Raw genomic sequence first — 2,278 nt, forward strand, 5'->3', positions numbered from 1 at the left:
CAATTTCTCCCAATTCTTTTCTTCCTTTCTCTACAAATGAGAACCTCCCCCGCTCACGCCCATCGCGTTTCGATCATGCCGCCCCGAATGCGTTAAATCCGATTTTGTGCGCATGGCATGTCGGGTGCGATCATACCAGCACTAATGCACCGGATCCCATCAGAACTCCGCAGTTAAGCGTGCTTGGGCGAGAGTAGTACTAAGTTGGGTGACCACTTGGGAAGTCCTCGTGGTTGCACCCCTTTTTTTCCGCCCCGCATGCGTTAAATCCGATTTTGTGCGCATGGCATGTCGGGTGCGATCATACCAGCACTAATGCACCGGATCCCATCAGAACTCCGCAGTTAAGCGTGCTTGGGCGAGAGTAGTTACTAAGTTGGGTGACCACTTGGGAAGTCCTCGTGTTGCACCCCTTTTTTTCTTTCAATTTCTCCCAGTTCTTTTCTTCCTTTCTCTACAAATGAGAGCTCACGCCCATCGCGTTTCGATCATGCCGCCCCGCATGCGTTAAATCCGATTTTGTGCGCATGGCATGTCGGGTGCGATCATACCAGCACTAATGCACCGGATCCCATCAGAACTCCGCAGTTAAGCGTGCTTGGGCGAGAGTAGTACTAAGTTGGGTGACCACTTGGGAAGTCCTCGTGTTGCACCCCTTTTTTTCTTTCAATTTCTCCCAGTTCTTTTCTTCCTTTCTCTACAAATGAGANGTGCGCATGGCATGTCGGGTGCGATCATACCAGCACTAATGCACCGGATCCCATCAGAACTCAGCAGTTAAGCGTGCTTGGGCGAGAGTAGTACTAAGTTGGGTGACCACTTGGGAAGTCCTCGTGTACCTCCCCCGCTCACGCCCACCGCGTTTCGATCATGCCGCCCCGCATGCGTTAAATCCGATTTTGTGCGCATGGCATGTCGGGTGCGATCATACCAGCACTAATGCACCGGATCCCATCAGAACTCCNAGTTGGGTGACCACTTGGGAAGTCCTCGTGTTGCACCCCTTTTTTTCTTTCAATTTCTCCCAATTCTTTTCTTCCTTTCTCTACAAATGAGAACCTCCCCCGCTCACGCCCACCGCGTTTCGATCATGCCGCCCCGCATGCGTTAAATCCGATTTTGTGCGCATGGCATGTCGGGTGCGATCATACCAGCACTAATGCACCGGATCCCATCAGAACTCCGCAGTTAAGNGTTGCACCCCTTTTTTTCTTTCAATTTCTCCCAGTTCTTTTCTTCCTTTCTCTACAAATGAGAACCCCTCCCCCGCTCACGCCCATCGCGTTTCGATCATGCCGCCTCGCATGCCTTAAATCCGATTTTGTGCGCATGGCATGTCGGGTGCGATCATACCAGCACTAATGCACCGGATCCCATCAGAACTCCGCAGTTAAGTGTGCTTGGGCGAGAGTAGTACTAAGTTGGGTGACCACTTGGGAAGTCCTCGTGTTGCACCCCTTTTTTTCTTTCAATTTCTCCCAGTTCTTTTCTTCTTTTCTCTACAAATGAGAACCCCTCCCTCGCTCACGCCCATCGCGTTTCGATCATGCCGCCCCGCATGCGTTAAATCCGATTTTGTGCGCATGGCATGTCGGGTGCGATCATACCAGCACTAATGCACCGGATCCCATCAGAACTCCGCAGTCAAGCGTGCCTGGGCGAGAGTAGTACTAAGTTGGGTGACCACTTGGGAAGTCCTCGTGGTGCGCGAGAGTAGTACTAAGTTGGGTGATCACTTGGGAAGTCCTCGTGTTGCACCCTTTTTTTCTTTCAATTTCTCCCAGTTCTTTTCTTCCTTTCTCTACAAATGAGACCCTCCCCCGCTCACGCCCATCGCGTTACGATCATGCCGCCCCGCATGCGTTAAATCCGATTTTGTACGCATGGCATGTCGGGTGCGATCATACCAGTACTAATGCACCGGATCCCATCAGAATTTCGCGGTTAAGCGTGTGGCCACTTGGAAAGGTAAGCTAATATATGGATAAAGCAATTCTAAGGGGCTGGGCTGGAGTGGACAGTACTCCTTGGCCTTTTACTAGTTAGTCCCCCCGGTAAAGCCCCCACCCCTGACGACCTATTCTATACCAGCTTCTTCTATAGATGAGATAACTGGAGCAGATTTAATAGCAAGGGATATTGACCCAGCAACTTGTTGCGCAAAAGAATATGTTTCAAAACAAAGAAGCTCCATTCTTCGTTAGAGTGGTTCTTCGACTGTTCACCTACTAAATAAATGATCATCTTCTTCATCGCTACGCTACGGGGGAGCATTGCT

The 2,278-nt window shown here is 50.6% G+C and overlaps 6 non-coding genes across 6 annotated transcripts; all 6 read left to right on the top strand.

Annotated features, from left to right (window-relative positions):
* Nucleotides 1-122: 122 nt before the first annotated feature.
* On the top strand, nucleotides 123-242 carry LOC111475722. The gene has a single exon (XR_002716674.1). It is a non-coding gene; the product is annotated as a 5S ribosomal RNA (ribosomal RNA).
* A 51-nt stretch (nucleotides 243-293) lies between these two features.
* LOC111475725 lies at nucleotides 294-413 on the top strand. Its single transcript, XR_002716676.1, has one exon. It is a non-coding gene; the product is annotated as a 5S ribosomal RNA (ribosomal RNA).
* A 124-nt stretch (nucleotides 414-537) lies between these two features.
* LOC111475720 lies at nucleotides 538-656 on the top strand. The gene has a single exon (XR_002716672.1). It is a non-coding gene; the product is annotated as a 5S ribosomal RNA (ribosomal RNA).
* Nucleotides 657-726: 70 nt separating this feature from the next.
* On the top strand, nucleotides 727-845 carry LOC111475721. Its single transcript, XR_002716673.1, has one exon. It is a non-coding gene; the product is annotated as a 5S ribosomal RNA (ribosomal RNA).
* Nucleotides 846-1,339: 494 nt separating this feature from the next.
* LOC111475724 lies at nucleotides 1,340-1,458 on the top strand. The gene has a single exon (XR_002716675.1). It is a non-coding gene; the product is annotated as a 5S ribosomal RNA (ribosomal RNA).
* A 135-nt stretch (nucleotides 1,459-1,593) lies between these two features.
* Nucleotides 1,594-1,712, top strand: LOC111475726. The gene has a single exon (XR_002716677.1). It is a non-coding gene; the product is annotated as a 5S ribosomal RNA (ribosomal RNA).
* Nucleotides 1,713-2,278: the final 566 nt, after the last annotated feature.

Source organism: Cucurbita maxima, unplaced genomic scaffold (genome assembly GCF_002738345.1).
Source record: "Cucurbita maxima cultivar Rimu unplaced genomic scaffold, Cmax_1.0 Cma_Scf02629, whole genome shotgun sequence".
In the NCBI taxonomy this organism is placed as follows: Eukaryota; Viridiplantae; Streptophyta; class Magnoliopsida; order Cucurbitales; family Cucurbitaceae; genus Cucurbita; species Cucurbita maxima.